This window comes from Perognathus longimembris, chromosome 4, assembly GCF_023159225.1.
Source record: "Perognathus longimembris pacificus isolate PPM17 chromosome 4, ASM2315922v1, whole genome shotgun sequence".
Classification (NCBI taxonomy): Eukaryota; Metazoa; Chordata; class Mammalia; order Rodentia; family Heteromyidae; genus Perognathus; species Perognathus longimembris.
The window spans coordinates 18,242,635-18,264,417 of record NC_063164.1 but is presented as its reverse complement, the minus strand read 5'-3'; positions in this window follow the sequence as shown (position 1 = coordinate 18,264,417).

Below are 21,783 nucleotides of genomic sequence, written 5' to 3'. Positions count from 1 at the left end.
CTGTATGTCCAAAAGAATTGAAATCAGGATCTCAAAACAGCATTTGTGAATTCATATTCATAGCAGCATTATTCACAGTAGCCAAAGGAGGTAGCAACCTAAGTGTTGACTGACAGAATGGATAAGCCCAATGTAATATGTATATGTATATATATATATATATGTACAATGGAATATTACTTAGTAATAAAAAGAAAAAAAAACTACTTTAGGCCATTATGCCAAGTGAAGTAAGTCAGTTTCAAAATGGCTACTGTAGGATCCCATCCAAAGAACCTAAAGTAATCAAATTCATAGAAAACAGAAAGTAGAAGGATAACAGGAGAAACAGGAAGTCATTATTTAATGGGTATAGAATTTAAGTTTCATAAGATAAAAAAATTGTGGCGATTGGTCAAACACCCACATGAATGAGGAGCATTGCGGAGCTATGCAGTAAGAGATGATATATTTGTCATATATATATATTTTTTTTTTGGCCAGTCCTGGGCCTTGGACTCAGGGCCTGAGCACTGTCCCTGGCTTCCTTTTGCTCAAGGCTAGCACTCTTGTGCCACTTGAGCCACAGCGCCACTTCTGGCCGTTTTCTGTATATGTGGTGCTGGGGAATCGAACCCAGGGCTTCATCTATACAAGGCAAGCTCTCTTGCCACTAGGCCATATCCCCAGCTGTCATATGTTTTTCACTATAGTAAATTTCGGATGGAATGCAGAGCTTAATTAATTAATTAATTAACAAGTAAGCAACATAAAGGAAGTTAGAAATTTTTTAACAACTTATTATATAGCCTACCTTAATTTACTGGTTAAGAACACAATAAGCCTATAAAGCATCCTACAAAGTACATGCAGATTGGTGTGCTAAAATACACTGATGCCATGTGTGCTTGGCATTTGTGAAGTTCATAAGAACAGAGTATCGTATTTGGGACTTGGCAGTGTTAAAGAGCTGTGGAAGAAAAGCAAGAAGTACTGAAAAGGAAGAAGACTAAGTCAACAAAGAACACGAAGAGAATTAATTATTTCAGAGAAGACAAGGCCAAGAGTTGTTGAATAATAATCTTCACACTCAAGAAGGATTATTACAGCAGACAAACTTCTAATTTCACAAGTGAAATGAGTTTACATTGCAGTAAGAAGGACTTAGAAAGAACCACAAAAGAGAGCAATGAGGTTTTAGGTTTTCTGTTAAGATTGAACAATAGAATCCAAAAGGCTTGATGGAATTACAAGAGAAATAGAACTTTAATTAATAAGAAAAGTTGTTCAGAATCTGGAAGGAAGGCAAAGGATGTTGTATTCCTTCTAATGTACTATGCAGTAGAGTAGGAGAGGCATACCCAAGGATTATTTAAATCTCTAGGAAAATATTTTATAATACACAATGAGTAAACTAAATGAAGTTAGATTCAACTTACAGGTTCTTGTATATAGGAAAGATAATATGCAATTACAAATTTATGTCTATCTACTACATTAACTATTTTTACATATAGCTGTATAATTTTGCTTTAACGTTCTGTCTGTTGAGTATAAATACTGTACACTCTAAAATCCTCCCTTCTATCAGATTTACTGTCTCACTAGTCCCTTCAATTAATTAGTTAAGTAATTATTAATACAAACACACCATGATAATGTATGAATTATATTTTAAGCATTTTGAAAACTACACCTTTACATAAAACTACCTGTATTACATAAAACTCCTAGGTAGCACCTAGGGTTTACTTAATAACTTAAGTAACTCATGTATTTTGTTATTGTGATGTAAAGTTGAATAACACAGTGATTCAGATAGTAAATGAATACAGATAAAGGAAACATATACATTCTATGAGAGAATGAGAAAAACAAAGTTCAAAAGGAAAAAAATTGTCAGAAGGGAGCTCACAATATTGAGCATCAATTTAAATAATAAATAAGAAATAACCACTTACCCAAGGAGTTAAGAAAAGAACTAAGGAGAATGTGCTAATGTAAGTAAATGAATGAACAAATAAGGGAGAAATGGAAATTCTCATATTGTGTAGAAGAAATAGAGGTCACAGAAATATAACAGTTTTAGGTTTATTTTAGTAATAATTGTTTCCAGTCAGACTCATCAATGGATGCTGAAACTAGCAGATGGTTTCATGAGGAAGAGACTCTTCACATAATCTCTAAGTATCTCTCCCTACTGTAACTCACAGTAATATACAAATGGACTTCCTAAAACAGTGCATAAAACACTCCTGCTGTGGTATACCTCCCTAAAATACAAACCCTAAATCTACTCACAAGGACATCTCAACCTAATCCAAGCTTAGGGCCATACTACCAAATAATCTACCAATGTTCTTCAAAATCCTTAATACTATAAGGTGCATCACTTCTGCCATCTCAATTACTGGAGGGCTGAGGATCATATGTAGAGAAGGCAGCCTAGGCAACTCATCAAGACTTTGTCTATAAATAAGTAAATACCAGCTACTCAGGAGGCTGAGAGTTTAGGATTGAGGTTTGAAATCAGCCTAGGCAGGAAAATCTATGAGGTTCTTATCTCCAATTATCCACCAGGAAACTGGAAGTAGCGCTGTGGCTTCAAAGTAGTAGAACACTAGCCTTGAGCAAAAGAGCTCAAGGACAATGCCCAGTCCCTGAGTTCAAGCCCTACAACTGACAAAAAAATACATAAATCTATAAATCACATATAAAAAATATTGGAAATGGGTAGGGATGTAGCTTAGTAGTTATCTACTTGCCTGTCATGCCTGAGGCCCTGGCTTCAAACTTCAGTTCAAAAAATATATTAAGGGCTGGGGATATAGCCTAGTGGCAAGAGTGCCTGCCTCGGATACACGAGGCCCTAGGTTCGATTCCCCAGCACCACATATACAGAAAACGGCCAGAAGCGGCGCTGTGGCTCAGGTTGCAGAGTGCTAGCCTTGAGCGGGAAGAAGCCAGGGACAGTGCTCAGGCCCTGAGTCCAAGGCCCAGGACTGGCCAAAAAAAAAAAAAAAAATATATATATATATATATATATATATATATATATATATATATATATATATATTAATGCTACTTCAGACAAAGAAAGCTAGAAGACCATTTCAGAATGAAAGAGACTGAAGAGTTAGTGAATAAATGTCATATATGTCCATGGGGTAGGATTCTCTACTGGGATGAAAAAAGAAAAACAATAGAAAATATTATTAATACAATTAGTGAAATGGCAACAACTGAAAATATTTTGTGGATTATATGATACTGGATTCATATTAGATTTCCTATATTTGCTCATTGTACCATGGTTATACAAGAAACTTCTTAAGAAGCATACACTGAGATATTGAGACTAAATGAACATGATGTTGGAAACCTACTCTCAAATGGGGAAAAAAATGTAATCTCTATTTAAATCTCTTTCCAGCTTTCTGTTTCTCTCTAATGTGTATGTGTGTGTCTTTCTCTATACCTCTCTGTCTCTCTGTCTCTCTTTATCTCTATGGGTGTGTATGTACGTGAATACACACAGAGAAAGAGAGAAGAGTTACTAGGAAGAGATAAAGTAAATATTGAAAATGTTAGCCAATAGTGAATCTAAGTAAAAAGCATGAAAGGTTCATTGTACTATCCTTGTAAATTTTCAGTAAAGTTGAAATTACTTTAAATTAAATCTGTAAGGCAAAAATTAGATATCAGTGACTAAAGACCGCTAAGGAAATAGAGGGTTCTTTTTAAATCTAATGAAAATATTCAATAATACTGAGCATTTATATTCACAGGTCTAACAAATATTTACATATTTGAAAGATTCACATGTTAGCTGTGTCTTGGAACAATAGGCATGTGATGGTCAACAGCAAACTTAACATGGAAAATCTGATTTATAGAAATTAGAAAAGTTACATTATTGCCAAGTACGAGTGGCTCAAACCTATAATCCTAGCTACTCAGGAGGCTAAAATCTGAATCATGGTTTGGAGCCAACCTAGTCAGACAAATCCATGACACTCATATCTAATTAACCATCAAAAAATCCCAAAGTGAAGGTGTATTTCAAGTGGTAGCGCACCAGCCTTGATTGAATTTAAGGCTCTCTGGCCTTAAGTTCAAGCCCCAGTAATGACAAAAAGGAAAGAAGTGAGGGAAGAAGGGAAAGAGGAAGGGAAGGAGGGAGGAAGGGAGAGAGGGAGGGAAGAGAGCTATGATGTCCTCAATTAGACTTTTGTGTATCAATTACTCAAATAAAGACTTTTTATTGCTACTAATTGGAAACATCACAAAGGTAATGTAAATTCAAAAATTTTAGGGAAATAAACAACTTTTCCAATGGTGCTTTTTCTTTAAAACACTATATGTATACTGGCATGTGAACATCAGAAATGACCATGGATTATGATGGCTAAGGGGGAAAATAAGCAAAAAATAAATAAATAAATCAGAATGAAATGGCTAATTTGAAGCTAAAAGAAGGACATAGAAAGAATAGGAACTCATTGTTTTCTTTTTGTTTTTTAAGTAGGTTGGGGAAAATGCTTGTTTGAGTATGTTTTATACCCTGACAGGTCTGACAAGAATCATAAATCATGAAGGGGAATTTGTTAATGAATTCACCACAGCCTGAATTATCTTTGTAAGGTCTGGAAGAACTGAGAAGTTGCTAAGGGACTGAAAGGAAACACAAGTAATTGTTTTTTTAAAGAGCTTATTGAAGCAATTAACATCAAATAAATCACAAAAATAATATTTAAATGGCAAAAATAAGGAAAGAAAACTATATACAAATGAACAATAGATAATATCTTTCTCAAGGAAAGTTCATGAGTCATAAAACCGATTTTCAGATTCTACTCAGTTATAAGCTTCTTTGGGAAATAAGAAAGGTGAATTCTACTTGAATTAAACACTGCAGATACTACACAGATATATGAAAAGAAGGGAGAATGGGTTAATGGGAAAACACTCATTTTGAGTGCTTGAAATATACCAAGCATTTAATTTAATGACTAACGAATTTCTACAAATTTTACTTGAAGATATAACGATAAACTGGTTATAGTAATATATGACTATAGTCCAACTACCTGAGAAGCTGAGATAAGAGGATGACAAGTTTGAGACCAGCCTGGGCAACATAGAGAGTTCAAGATCATTTGAGGCTACATAGCAAGATCCTGTCTCAAGATTTAAACAACAAAAACTAAAAATGTAATTAAAACATAAAGGTGACTAACAATGATTAACATATGACATTGAATAAATGCCCTTGGGTATTAAATGTTAAACTAAGAATGAGAAAAGGGGAAAATGTCATTATTTCACTATTATATTTTCAGGAAAAACTTCAAACTACCCAAAAATATGCCTGAGAGAGATCCAATAGTTTTTAATCTAATGACAATGAAAAAATAGGTTGCTTATAATCTCTGATTAATATGATATATAATATATATGTACATTCTATATTGTATATATACCTGATATATATACAATATACATAGTGTGTAATATATGTACATAATATATTACACATACTTTATAATGCATGATATACATTAAAATATATACACTGTCTTTATATAAATACAGATATATCAAGAGGGATATATAAATTTATATGGATATTATAGATTAGATAGTAGACACAGAGAGAGAGAAAAACAGTATGTGGGTGTAGGTAAGCGATGAGTAGGTGTGGGTATCTATGTGTGCTGGGGCTTGAACTTGAACTCAGGGCCTCACTTTCTCATGTCTTTCTCACTCAAGAATGGCGCTCAACCATTTAAGCCATACCTCCACTTTCAACTTTGTCCTGGTTAACTGGAGATGAGCCTCATGGACTTTTCTGCCTGGGTTGTCTTTAAATCATGATTCTTAGATCGCAGCCTCCTGAATACCTAGGATTGCAGGCATGAGCTACCCGCTTTCAGTATATATTTTTATTTTAGATAAAAATTGAGTCTGGTAAAGAAATATAAACAAGCTGCAGCTATTATTATTCACCTGATATTTTGATAAGTGAGAAACATAAATTTATGGCAAGAATGAGATATAAGTATACCAAAGTTTGACTTCCTGAAATAAATCCTCTATAAAAATGAAGGTATAGATGTGAATAATTTGTCCTTACCCTTTTTTAAGAGCTTAAAGAAATATATCAATTCTAAAAGAATAAAGAGAACATTTTGAACTTAATAGCTCACTTCATCTACAAAAAAATATTTATAAAGTCTCAACATAATAAGTTAGGTTATGGGTTATATTCTGAACAATTCTCTGGCAGAGATTTAGCTAAGATACTGCTACATATTTTATATCTGCTACCATCCCAAAATTGCATGTTTTCAATTGTCTATAGAGTTACCCCATATACTCTGGGGAAAACATAGCTTAGTAAAAAGTGATTTTTTTTTCTCTATCATGGGGCTTGAACTCTGGCCTTCGGCACTGTCCCTGAGCTCTTTTGCTCAAGACAAGCCCTCTACCACTTTGAGCCACAGCACCACTTCCAGTTTTCTGGTGGTTATTAGAAATAAGAGTCTCACAGACTTTCCTGCCCAGCTGGCTTTGAACCATAATCCTCTGATCTCAGCCTCCTGAGTAGCTAGGATTACAGGCATGAGCCACTGGCACCGACAAAAAGTGATTCTTAAATCCCAACAATCAATGATCAAGATATCAAGATATACCACATACAACTAGTAAAACATCCTACTAATCTATTTCAACAGAATCTAAATAATCCAACTAATTCATTTTGCAGCCCATATGAGTTATTTTGAATATGAAGATATAAACTAACTGGTATAAAACGGACCACAATACTTCTGCTCATATTTTTCCACAGGAAAACTTATCTTTATTTATTCATTTATTTATTGCCAGTCCCTGGGCTTGAACTCGGATCCTGGGCACTGTTTCTGAGCTGCTTCTTCTCGTGGCTAGTACTCTACTACTTGAGCCACAGCTCTACTTCCAGCTTTTTCAGTTTATGTGGTAGTGAGGAATCAAAATGAAGGGTTTGCATAGTAGGCACTCTACCACTAAGCCATATTCCCAGTGGCAAACCTATTTTTTAATTCACTTGTTCTTTTTTGAAATTTTAAAGCAAGACTTATTTTCAAACACTACCTAACATAATTTTAATAGGTGTCCCTTTTCACCTCTGTTTACACATATTGGAAAATTCATGCTCCTTGAATGGTTTCCATGGATGGAAACTGACCAATGAGTGGAAGGAGAGAAGAAATCAAGAAAACAGGAAAATGGAGACAGGAAGTGAATACTTGGGAGATTTTATACTTGTTGATCTTAGTAGAAACTCCTACCCTAGATTTGAGATTTGACGAGGATGACCTGAGTCTCAGCAGGAATGTGACTACATATTTCTTACATTTTAATTTGGGTACGGTTTGCATTTCCTAAATAATTCAGCAATAGCCTGAAAGAAACCTTGAGCTCTTTGCTCTTCAACCCTAACTGACAAACTATTGACTTTAAATCTCAGGCAGTCAGTCCTTGTAAAAAGAAGAGTAGGATTGATTAGAATCAAAAGGGAAGTTTTGCTGAGATAACCAAAACCCATTTCTCCTAGTCAATTACTAATCAAATATAAGTTACTTTCTCTTACCCCAGAAGTTGCATCTTTTAGCACAGGGCTCTTTCTTCTTCTTTGAAAATAAAGTGTTTGATTTTAAGGCATAATCACTATTTACATCAATTCTAAGGAGAGAATTGCCTGCCTAATTATGATATTGATGTTTTCTTTGTCTAATTGGGTAGGTCAAGGCACTAATTTGATTCACAGCTGTGACATGTTTTTATAGACTTTGGTGAACTTTAATTGCTTATAAATATTGGATTATAAGACCACAAGCCTTCGTTAAAATCCTGTTAAGTTCCATATGCTCTCAAACTTGACAATATGTTGTCCATTTCCAGAGAATCTTTCATTCCAAATGGCCCTGAGGGTACAAAATAAAGGAATAACCCATATGGTTTCTATAGCTAGAATCCATTAAAATTTTTGCTGTTGACAGCACCTAATGAGTTATTGTCAGGAAAAAAATATTGGCAATAAGCCCTTTCTTCCTTAATAATAAAAATGAAATACAAAGACAAAACAGCTCCAAACCCTGTGGTCTTATTGTAAAAGTTAGATTATATGTAAATGAGGCTCATGATTCCCTTAAGCCCTAGAGTGAAGCACAAATGGAAACTTTGAGGAGGAAGCAGTTTAGGAAGGGGGAGTCTGAAGGCATCTCTCAGAGCCTGCTGGGAATCTTTAATAACAGCAGGAGATTGGGGTCAGTGAAGTTCTGTTTCCTTTATCTCTTGTTGCCCGGGCCGTGCAACACACAAAATCTTGCTGGATCATCAAGAGCGTGGCTGTTTCCATCACACTCATACCTCCAAACCTTACCTCTGACTCTGGAGATAAGGAGCTACATATAATATCAAATCTTAGGAAAAAAAAACAAGGGATACCCACTCTGTTAAAACTTTAACATGCACCATTTTAGTACACAGTTGGAAACAATACTTGAGTGCTCATCAACAACTGAACTTGGCAGGAAACCATGTCGGCCTGTGTGGTGTGAATTAATGGTATATACTTGAGTGTTTTTATTTCTGAGATAGGATCCCATTGTGTAGGCTCAGAGTGGCCTCAAACTTAGGATCTTCCTGCCTCAGCCTGTTTTGATTTTTTGTTTGTTTATTTGTTTGTTTTAAAGACTCTGGTTACTATGTGGGAATGAGCATGAGTGGTTTCAGAGGGCCAGTTATGTTGTCGCCATCCAGAAAGAGAAGGCAGGGACCTGGAGAAGGCTAGGTCACTTCCAGCTGCCTCCCATCACAATGCTCTCTGACCTCTCACCCCTTTGCTTTCCCCTCCTCACTCTAGCCAGGTTTTCCTCTTCCTTCCTGATCCTCAACACTTCAGGTACCCTCTGACCTGGGGGCCAACTGGGTTTTATTTTTAACAGTTTTCTGGGCCTTCTGCTACATATTACTATGACTAATTCCTTCATTCTTTTCTCAAGAAAGTCCACCTACCTAGAATTGTAATGCCCACCCCAATGACATACTCATTCTTCTCATTGTCATGTTTCTTTTCTAACATTTGCCCATAATTCATTTCTACCACAGGACATAATTTACTTTCTTCCTGTTATCACGTATTCTGTCTCCTCTAGAATAAAATCTTCATGTGGACAGTGAGCTTTTTTCATTAATAAATAAATTAATAATTAATTAATTAATTAATAGTGACACCAATCCACTAGATAATTCCAAGACCATGTCAAAATGTGGTTCAAGTAGAACTAAAGATTCAGCATTAAAAATAAAAATATTGGATTGGGAATGTGGCTTAGTGGTAGAGTGCTTTCCTACTGTGCATGAAGCCCTGGGTTCCATTCCTCAGCACCACATAAGCAGAAAAAGACAGAAGTGGTGCTGTGGCTCAAGGGGTAGAGTGCTAGCCTTGAGCAAAAAGAAGCCAAAGACAGTGCTCAGGCCCTGAGTTCAAGCCCCAGGGCTGGCAAAAATAAGTAAATAAAAAACATTTAGCCAGGTGCTGGTGGCTCATGCCTGTAATCCTAGAAAATCAGGAGGCTGCCATCTGAGAATCCCTGGTCAAAGCCAGCCAAGGCAGGAAAGTCTGTGAGATTCTTATCTCCAATTAACCACCAGAAAATTAGAAGTAGAGCTGTGGCTCAAGTGGTAGAATGGTAGCCTTGAGCAAAGGAGTTCGGAGACAGCACACAGGCCCTGAATTCAAGCCCAGGACAGGAACAAAAAATTAATAAATAAAAATAAAACATTTAACAAAACAATGGGGGGCTGGGGATATAGCCTAGTGGCAAGAGTGCCTGCCTCGGATACACGAGGCCCTAGGTTCGATTCCCCAGCACCACATATACAGAAAAAACGGCCAGAAGCGGCGCTGTGGCTCACGTGGCAGAGTGCTAGCCTTGAGCGGGAAGAAGCCAGGGACAGTGCTCAGGCCCTGAGTCCAAGGCCCAGGACTGGCCAAAAAAAAAATAAATAAATAAAAATAAAAAAATAAATAAAAAATAAAACATTTAACAAAACAATGGAAGATAGTTAAGCAATATTTTTTGTTTGTTTTTGTTTTTTTGCTTTTTTTTCAAATTTTTATTATCAAACTGATGTACAGAGAGGTTACAGTTTCATACATTAGGCAATGGATACATTTCTTGTACTGTTTGTTACCCTGTCCCTCATACCCCCCTCTCTCCTCCCCCTTTCTCTTCCGCCCCCCCCGAAGGTGTTCAGTTCACTTACACCGAACAGTTTTTAAGCAATATTTTTTAAAGACAGAACATTTCTATGAAAACAACAGAATCAAAGTTTCTTTTTTTTTCTTGTCTTCCTGTGCCCTGGTCCTTTTTCTGCTCCTGGAAATGTAACTGAATGCAAAATATGATGGACTTACACCTTGGTGAATGTAAAGACATAATAAACATGGCCATGACATTTAAAAAGTGGAGCAAGATTACTTGCAGCGGGTAAGAACATGGCAGTGATTTCCAAAGTGATGGGATGCCCTCCTTCAACAAAGGAAGTTGGAGATGTCATGCACATTAATGTGGGAAAGCCCTTTGGAAGGGGCACCTTTCTGAGCATGTTCAATTCCATTACTGAGCATGCCCAGTTTACAGTCATAGTTCAAGAAGAAAAGATGGTGGATAGGAACTCTCTGGGTATATTTAGTTTACTTAATAGCAACAATAATGTTTCTTAGCTTAGCTTCTTTTCCCAAAAGAGCTTTTAGACAAAAGAAAGAGCAATATGAGGAGCCAGGCACCTGTGGCTCACAGGAGCATAGTGATTCAAAGCCATCCCAGGCAGGAAAGTCCAAAGAACTCCTATCTCCAATTAACCACCAGAAAGCCAGGAGCATTGCTGTGGATCAAAGTGGTAGAGCACTAGCCTTGAGCAAAAGATTTCAGGGATGATGTCAAGGTCCTGAGTTCAAGCTCCACAACTGACAAAAGAAGGTTGGTACTCCACCACTTGATCCATACTTTACTTTCAGCATTTTACTGGTTAGTTGGAGCTATAAGTTACACAGATTTGGATTTGTCTGCCAAGGCTAGCTTCAAACTGTGATCCTAAGAACCCAGCCTCCTGAGTAGCTGGGATTACAGGATGAGCCCCTGACAACCAGATGGATCAAATAAATTTTGTATACTGTTTTATTAACCTGTATTCTGCTATAGGGATGTTAGCCATTACCTTTTATGGTAGGCAATGTGAATGTCACCGTTTTGTGTCCCTATAATATTAAATTCATTCAAAATGAGTACAGAAAAAATAGGGCAATGAGCATGAAAGACCCATAGTAGACTAGTACAATTTCTGCAATGTAACCTTGGGCCATCAAGGTCAACAGTAGTCTACAGAATGGAATGCTTTCAAAACGTAGGTAATTTAATGATAAATTAGGAAATATCATATATTTTTCTTACCTCAAAGAGTTAAGTTAGACTTGTAGGTAAATATTCCTTGCATATTGTGGAGAACTTTGAAAACAGGAGGGTTTTATTTTCAATGTGCTACTGTTAAAATACTGGCTTACATTGGCTTTTCTTGATTCTTAATTGGCAATTGGCAGTTAGCACATAAAAAGCCCTTGATAGTTCTCAATTAGGAGAAGGAAAATTGATCCTTTCTACCTCAGCTCTCTCAGTAGACACAGCAAAGTAGGTAATAGGAAAGGTCCCCATGAAAGAACTGCTTTTATTCCCTCAGCCCCCACCCTGGTCTCAGCAAATCAACTTACAGGATCTAAAATGTTCACAGCCTTCTTCTTAGTTGGCAAAAGAAAAATATAGAATGTTCCCCAAAATGTGGACAGTGATGGCTTATGTTATAACAGAGCATTTTTAGCAAAAGCTTAACTGAAGAAGCAATCCTTTCCTACTTAAACTAACAATATCATGTTTTATTAATAAAGGTATCAATTAATTGACCAGAAATTGATGTCTTAAAAAGTCAATGGCTAGAAAAGGAGTCAGATCCCTCTATAGTGTACTCACTTTTATGCAAGACTTCCTTTGCACACCTGTTTTACATTTGCGTTATGAAAATGATAATGTTCAGATAGAACAGACACAAAAGTTTTAAAAATATAGTAGAAGATATATTAGAAGCTTAATGTATAAATCTGTAAACAGAACTAAATAAATATGTGAAGATCTTGAAGGCAGCTCCTCCAGCATTTATGTTACTCCAAAACGATGCCTTCTTTTTTCAGTTGTAGCAGTGCCCTCTAGCGATCAGCATGGTAGCTGCAAGTTTGTACTCATTCTCAGCCTTCAGAGGATGTGGCATTTCTGACCATTCCACCTAAAAAGGGAAGTGGAAAGGGAAGAATAAGCCTAATAATAACATGAGAATAATTTTTCACAACACTGAATCTAATGGAAAAGAATATATGAATAAAATAAATAAAATAATGTATATGCCATGACAAGTAAAAAACAGTTTTTGTACTTAATAGGTCAGTATTTTAGGGGGAAGGGTATAAAAAGGATAAAAAAGGATGTGTTAGAGGTTCTTTACCTTTGAGAGTCAAAATGAAATTAACAAACAACTTCATGAAAGTTATGAATTTTTTTCTCAGAGAACAATACATGCAGCTATAATTTAAGGGGGTTACACAACACAATCTTGCTTCCCAACGTGAAGGATTGGGATCTATCTAGTTGTATATACAACCCATGTTGTAAAAGTCATGGTAGAAAGGGATCTGAACAACTTGGCAGTGTACAACATAAATTGGTAGTTTCTCCATCTATATAGTAAAGGATGCAAATTAGAGAAATAACAAACATGGAATTCATGATAGTGGTTATATTCAAGAACAAGGGAAGGCTGGACACTGGTGGTTCATAATTGTAATCCTAGATACGTGGGAGTCTGAGACCTGAAGATCATGGTTCTAAGTCAGCCTAGTCAGGAAAATCCAAGAGATTCTTTTCTTTAATTACCAAACAAAATGCTGGACTAGAAGTGTTACTCAAGAAGAGGAGCTCCATCCTTGAGTGAAGACGCTAAGCAAAAGTACCTCCCCTCCCCACCTCACCCCCCAAACACCATTATCCCCCTCCAGCATGCCATGTGGCACTCTAGTGTCCTGTCCAGGGTAGAAACAGGAGGGGGCAGACCTAGATGGACAGAAGATAGAGATGCTACCTGTGTTTATATTATATATTATACTGTCTGTCTTTATATTATATATGATGTTACTATATTGCAATTATATTACATTAAAAAACAACAACAAAAGAGCAGGAAGCCTTGAGTTCAAACCCCTGTAACAGCATAAAAATGAATGGTGCCAGATGCTGATGGCTCATGCCTATAATCCTAGAAGACCAGGAGGCTGAGATCTGAGGATGGCGGTTCAAAGCCACCCCTGGCAGGAAAGTCTGTGAGACTCTTATCTCCAGTTAACCACCAGAAAACCGGAAGTGGCACTGTGGCTCAAGTGGCAGAGCACTAGCCTTGAGCTGAAGAACTCAGGGACAGCACCCAGGCCCAGAGTTCAAGCCACATGACTGACAAAAAAAAAAAAGAGAAGGTAATGAGGCAGAAGAGAACATAAAGGTAGCCACTATAACATCTGTCACAGGTCAGTCTTCAGAAATCATTTAAGTATACATAGCATAATACTTTCATGAAGACTGGTGGTAGATACACACTAATGATTTTCATTATTTTATCTTGCATTCTTGTTAATATATTTGATATATTCTTATAGATTCTTGTCAATATATTTGATATGTTGATATATATTTCCCAATTTTAAAAAAACGAATCAAAAACTCAAGTATTGTATTTTGATAATATATTACAAAATCTTATTGCCATTATATTAAAAGGGTAATTTTCCAAAACATCCAAGTGTATATTCTGAAAGTGTATTTAATCTTATATTAATAATATGAAATCACCCAAGCAATAATTTAAACATGACTAAAATATTAATACTAAAATGGGAACCTTTCTTCTTTTCACAGAGCCCTAAAGTAGAAAAGCCTTCATTTTTATGGTTATAACTTGATTTCTTGATAAAGAAGGAGAAAAAGGGGAAAATTCTTCTGAAATTAATGTTCTATTAGCACAAAATTTATTATCAATCCATTGTATTACCAAATATAACGCAAGTTTAGATAAGGTATTATTCTCTTTGGGGACTTCAGATATACAAAGTCAGCGTGAAGCCAAGTATGTCATTGCCTGAGAGCCTGAGAGTCTGAACCTAATCGCTGCTTAATTGATTCTTGCTTGTGGCCTCACTGCTGCAGAGACTCAGGAGCTTTGAGCCTGTGCTGAATGCAGAGCCGCAGGGCTTGGGCCTCCAGGGTTGCAATGGGATGCTGAAAGGATGGGACAGTAAGGACATTCTGGTAGTAAAGAGGAACAACTCCAGGTTCATCTCCACACTGATCATCCTGGGCAGGCCTGAGAAATCAATTTCAACCATAACATTACACTGGTGGAGATTCTGCGCAGCTGCCTTCTGGGGTCAGATTAGAGGTCCAGCCCTGCCTGTATTGTTATCTTAGAGCAAGGTTAAGTTCTGAGGACTCTGTTAGGTCACTGGGTCCAAGGCAGACCTTCCAGTGTTTTAGTATGAAATGGGTATGAGGGTTGACCTTGAGGGAGAACAATGGGAGGGCTGGCATTGATCAAGATGCGCTGTACTTGTAACCTGACATAGGGAATTGTAGCCTCTTTGTACAACCACTTCATTGTAATAATGGCTATAAAGGAACATAATCATCATATAAGAGCTATACCTACACCTCTATGTTCATCATAGCAACACTAATCACAATAGTCAAGATTAGGGAATCGACACAGGTGCCAAGAAACTGTGGATGAACGAGCTCTGGAAGACAAAATAGAAAAGGAAGGAAGGAAGGAATGGAGGGAGGGAGAAAGAGAGGGAGGGAGGGAGGGAGGGTGGGGGGAAGGGAGGGAGAGGGGAAGGGAAGAAGAGAGAGGGAGGGAAGGAGAAGGGAAGGGAGGAAGGAAGGAAGGAAAGGAAGAGGCATGAGGACCCTGGGTTTCTCTACTTATGCTTGGCAGCTGGATTGGTTTTCTTGGCACTTTCTAGAGGTTTCTCATTACAATGATCTTCCAATAGGCTGCTAGGCTAGCAAGAGAAGAGGTACTGCCTCCCACTAGCAATGAATTCCTACTGCTTCCACTTTCTGTCCTGCAAAGGAAGAACTGGCTTTGGTTAGGATGCTAGAACTTCTCATCTCCTCACTCTGGGTTTTTGTGGGGAAGAATCCTACTATTCCTTTTTCTTTTAGTTTATTGCCACTACAGTGAAAAGAACTGGAAGACTGGGGATTCTCCAGTGATATGAGAAACACATAGAAACATTTCCAGTCTCATGTACTTAGCAAAAGTTGCTAGATCTAGGAACAACTTGGGGTGGGCGTTGTATGTTGGTAGGTACTAGGGCTTGCACTTAGGATCTAGTCACTGTCCCTGAGCTTTTACACTCAATACTGGCCCTCTACTACTTGAGTCACTCCTCCACTTTGGCTCTTGAGTGGTTAATTGGAGATTCGAGTCTTGTGAACTTTTCAGCCTGGACAGGCTTCAAAACCATGATCCTTAGATCTCTGCCTCCTGAGTAGCTAGTTACAGACATGCACCACCAGCCTCAGGCTTACTTCTAGGAACTTCTGCTAGAATATTTCAAATAGTAATGAATATGATGGAAGTGTTTCCTGTCTCTGTGTATAACTCTTGTGGGGACTCTTGCAAGCACGGCTGTCACCACAAAAGCAACTGCATAAGGATTTAGTGAGCTTGAATCTTGGTCTGATGCTAACTTAAACGTGAAGGATAGACATTGTTACAACAGGTGGGAGAAGGCTATGAATTATGGCAAAGTAAAGATGGACACTTCTGGTATGTGTCACCATCTCAAGGCATGGAACTGTCAACACATACATGCGCACCTAAATGGCATCTCCAAACATTTGGATAGTTTAAGCTTTTCTTGTCTCTTTTCCAGGGTTCCAGTTTGAATTCAGAGCCTTGCACTTGGTTGGCTTTCTTGTTCACTTGGCTCGTGCTCTACCATTTGAGCCATGCCTCCAGCTCAGCTTTTTGCCCATCTCAGCCTCCTGAGTAGCTAGGATTTATAGGTGTGAGCACTTAGCTCTTAAGCTATTTTTATGCTTTTCTTATATTTAAGTTACCTCTCAAAGCAAGTTCCATTCTTACTAAATGGTCTGTTTTCAAATGCTGTGGGAAAACATACCCACAGATAAGTTGGTGGTGAATATAAGTAAAATGGGAAAATATTTATTGTTGGACTAAGGATTCAATATATTTTACCATTAAAAAAATAAAGGCAAATAATCTTTCTTTCCTTTTTCCTTCTTTCCTTCCTTCTTGTCTTTCTTTCTTATTTTGGTAGTGCTAGGGATTGAACTCAGTATCTAGTACATGCTAGACAAGTACTCTAGTACTGAGCTACATCCCCGACCCCATGTTACCTATATTGAGTGAAAATTCACTGTTTTATTTTCCCTCTCTTATGACAAGCTTGATATTTAATGATTCACACAGTTTATTTTCAGGGGTAAAAGAGGAGAATGCAGATATGTTGAGAGTCAATTCCTAGTTAGAAATGAACACAGTAATGTAAGAAAATGACTCTGTTCTTTACTTAACTAACACACAGGAGTGGCTGTAAAGTGGCTCTCAGGACCATAGGTGCCAAGAGGGAGATTGGTAGTCACCCAGTCAGAGTGTGGGATTGATGAGACATCAGACCCTCATCCCTATGGCAACATGGATCGTGCTTTGGACTTCTAGATCTGTCCTGAGAGAAATTCAAAAGTTCCTAACACTAGTCTTACCAGTGTATACTTTATCTGGGAGTAGAAAAAAAAGTAGGTGAGTGAAGAAAAATGCTGCTCTCTGAATGCAGGCAAAGTCATATTGTAATCTAATGCTTCTAATCCCTGACGACCAAATCTTGTTCAAGGAATGCCTGGCCCTCAGCAGACATTCAATAATTCTGCAATGGTTTCTTGTTGTTGCTGCAGCAAATTACCATAAGCGTCATGGCTTGAAATAACACACATTTATCTTCATTCTAGAGGTCAAAAGTCCTAATGTCAGGGCCTCCAGGGAATGATCTACTTCCTTGCCAGGTGATTGCCCAACTTCCAGGGCACACTCTATACCAGGTGATACAAAGCTAAATCTCCGAAGGTTCTTTAAACCAAATTGTCAGCTCAGTGAACTTGCACAAAGTAAATCCATCTATATGACCAGCATCTTGATGTTATCTGCAGGACAAGTTCCTTCCTCCCAAATATAATCCTGTTTTCTAGACACCATGCATTAGTTTCTAGACTCTATGCATTCATTTCATCAAATGTGGACTTTACAAGTGGGTCCTAGTTTTCTGGCTCTAATTGATCTCCTGACCATCATGCCCATATCATTAGGAAAGACACAGCCTGGAGACGGAGGGTATGATAAAGGTAGCTGAGAGTTGACTTGAAATTGGAATGCTGTCAACATTGTCCCAGGGTCCACCAGGGTGGTTAATATGTCCCCCCAAAACAGATCTGCTTCTAGGATGGCTGGTATGTTAGAAATACCAGTATACCTGGAGGGGTCAACATATCCAGGCCATCCTGTAGCAACCGTACTGTAGCAATTTACCCAAAACACTGGTTATGTCGCAGTGAAGTCAGTCCCCACCCTCCCCAGGTAGAAGCTTGCCAGTGATGGGGGTGACAGGCTGTCTGGGGAGGAGGTAAGCGTGGGGTTCCTTCTAGTAGCCAGGGTCTTTTCAGCCCAGCTCAGGCCATTGGTTGATCTCTTCCCCCTATTCTACCACCTTATTTCAGCTCTCTCAGAGGCAGAAGTGAGACCCAATTTTTTTCATTTCAACTATGTTCTTCTCCCATGCCATGAAAGAATCCAGCCTCTGGTGGGGTCCAGGTGATCTAGGAACCAAACTTCTCCCTCCTGCAATCCTTCATCCTCTCAGCACCTCAGTACATAAATTCTGATTCTTCCCAGAGTGCTCCTGGAGGGTGTGGCTTTGCTGTGACTCTTATACTTCCTGGCTTTTACAAAATGGATGGTTAGTAAGCAAGGAAAGAGTTGAAGGACTGTGTCCATGCTCCAAAGTTTGGCTACCTGGTGTTGAAGTTTTGGATAGTTGGCCAAGAAGAATATAAAACTGAAGTGCCTGCCAAGAAGTCCCTAGAAGCATTCTATACCAGGAAAAGACATACCAGGCCCCAAGCAGGGGTGAGAAGCTTCAGCCCCATCTGGGGACTCTTCAGGCCAGAAAATGATGCCAGTTTCCATCTCCTGAAAGACTGTCATGCCGACTATGTCAAGAATAGTCCAGCAGCTAATGTGCCTTCTCTGATAGAAAAGATCGAGCAGACAGACCCTAGCCCATCCCCAAAGGTAGCTGTAGGTGTTAGAATCCACTCTCAAAGAAGAGAAGGAAATGAAAACGTTGAATGAATTCTAAATGCTCAACTGACCTGAAATACAGCTGTCTATACCTGAAGGAAAAATAAATGAAGGACATTGCATTGGCTATGCTAGCCCAGCAAGCAGTCCTAAAGGCATTGTAAGATTTCATTGGTATGATGGTAATTGTCATATGATGTTAACTGTTCCATCCATGGCCATGGGATTCACTTGGGGAGCTTACATGTGTTTCTCATAGGATCCTCGAAATTGACCCATTGGTGTGATCTTGAGAAACCCTGGCGAGCTGAACTTCGGGGACACACGCCTCTTGCATAGCTAAACACAGTGATTGCATCAGGAGCTGGGGTAGGGATCTCTTTCCCACACAATGTAATTACAGTCTGTAGGCTCTCCAACAGGCGGTGGAGGTGACGCATTGAAGTCAGCCCCATTCCACTGGCTAATCAGATTCCCAATAGAAGCCAAACAGCAACATGGGACTCAGACAGCTGAAGAAACCATAGCAGTACTGCTCAGAGCAGTACATGCTCAGACAGCATGGGTCTGAGAATTCTTTATTATAGATTAGAGGATAGATAGACATGGAAAATGAGAGGAAAGATTAAAATGGTACAATTGCCCATCTGTTGAAACTAATGATAACAAGAATAGATTCTATTTTACATCTCTTCATTTTTATTTTTCTGTCACTCTGGTACTTCAGTTTTACTGTACTTTAGATAAGTATTCATATGTAGCAAATTGAGAAAAGAATCTGTTCCCCCAAACCCATTTTTAAAGCACTGATCTGGATGTCAAAGCCCTTGGATCTGTTGATTGAAATCTAATAACTAATTAGCTAAAGCTAGCAGTACTGAAATATCCTAATATCAGTACTGAAATATCATATCATAGTGGAAGTGGTGGTGGTGGTAATAGGTGTATTGCTGGAGATTTAATCTAGGACCTTGTCATTACTAAAGCGAGCATCTACCACTGAGCAACACCCTCAGTCCTTGTTTTTATTTTTTCATTCATATAGTTCAGGCTGGTCTCTAATCAACAGTATTTCTGCCTCTGCCTCCCAAGTGCTAGAATTGCAGGTGTGAAGCACCATGTTCAAGGGTGGAAACATGATCTTAAGCTTTTTGTTGTTGCTTTTGTTTTTGTTTTGATTTTGTATTTTGGGAAAGTCCTGGGTTTTAAGTCAGGGCCTACACACTGTCCCTGAGCTTATTTACTCAAGACTAGTTAGTGTTCTACCACTTTAGCTACGGCTTCATTTCCAACTTTTTGATTGTTAGAGATAAGTCTCATTGCCTTTCCTGCCCAGGCTGGCTTTGAACTGTCATCCTCAGATCTCAGCCTCCTAGGTTGGATTACAGGTGATCGCTTAAAATTTGTCCCTATTTGATACGTCTCTGTAAAGTTCCCAAGTCCAAATTTAATGTCAAGGCTTAGATTTGACAACTTCAGGGCTAACTAGTAAATTAATTACTGGTCATTATGTTCACCAGACATATGATTGTTTAATAGCTTTTCTTTTTGTCTGGTTCATTGGTTTATAGCTAGCAATATCATTTAATCAAATACTAAAAGTATGCTTGCTTTATGTGATGCTACATTCCATGAACAAAACTAAAAATTCTATCAAAAGCCATGAGAGATGGCCTTCATACTGATAAATCCAAGAAAATTTAATTGAAACTATGAATAAGAAGACTTAGTTTTTAATATATGTTTTCTTTGGATTTTGTCTATCTTTATAGTTCTCTATGAATTTTTATTGTCCAATACAGATCTTACAGTGTTATTATTGAAGCTAGACAGTTGAAACACCCGCTTCCCAGTGTTTATCTTGCCAAACAGATAAACATTAAGGTGCTCTGTAATAGGTTTTTGTTTTGAGCTTATCCATTGATTTCTAAAACCCAGAGTGTGTAGATCCCCAGTGTTAGGCTTTTAAATTTGCAAGCACTGGAGTTCAATCAATTCCAATTGTTGGAGTGGGACCAACATCCTTAGGTGAAAGAAAACATTCCTTGATAACTCCTTTTATCTTCCTTAAGCTGAGAAAAGTGGCAGTCTCATTCAAATGCCAACCTCCCAATGAGAAACACACACTTTCTACTTTATCTCCAACATAAGACAGATAGAAAAAGAATTCAGCAAGCAGGAGAATATTACATCACATGGGAACATCTGATAGCTATACACATCAGAAACAGATCACAAATGGGCTCTTGGTACCTTGTCCATGAATACAGTAGTATTAAATGGACTAATTCTTTTACAGATCAAGTCTTTATGATTTCTCTCTCATGTTGTAAACATTAAAGACTTTTATATCTTTTTTCAGACTATAAAAGCAATGTACATTCATTATAGGAATATAAGAACAAAAGCATTGTCTACAGACTTAACCACATTTAGTCATCATTTGTATTTTAAACACTACTTCCTTTCATCCTTGTGGGTATTCATTGATGTTTCCTTTCTGCATCGCTGAGATTATAATGTATATGTGTGTACCTTCTCCTTTTGTTTATGACTGAAATATTAACTGCTCAAAGTCAATAAAAAGGAGCATGGAATTTGCAATGTCTGTATAATCTACTATGGTATTGATGTTAGAATGCATGAGCGTTCTCCTGTTATTGAATGGGTAGTTCATAAAAGAGGTGAAGAATATGACCAAGGAAATCACATTCAAGTCCTGGATGCCTCTGATACTTATTAGCTATGTGACTTTGGTAAAATTATTTGCTCTCTCCAACTTGCAATTTCCTCAACTACACAAATTGTTAGAATAATATAAAGGTATTTTCCTACTGTTACTGTAATAGTAAACATGAAAATGTATCACAATGCTTGACTTTGCTAGATAAATATTAATTACTTTTATTCAGTGATAAACGTTTTAGATCATACAGCTTTGGTCTCATTTCATTATATTATTATTTAATTCAGACCTATGCCAAAATGGCTTGGAATAGACATAACACATGGAAGACTATATTTTCTTTTGTTTGTTTTATGGTTTTGGTTTGTGGTACTGGCCTGGTACTTGAACTCAGAATGTGGACACTGCCCCTAAGCATTTTTTGTTCAAGTCTAATATTCTACCCCTTGAACCACAGTTCCACATTTGGCTTTTTTGGTAGTTTATTGGAGATGAGAATCTCACAGACTTTCCTGCCCAGGCTGGCTTCAACCCACAATCCTCAGATTTGAGCCTCCTCAGTACTTAGGATTACAAGGATGAGTCATTGTTGACAA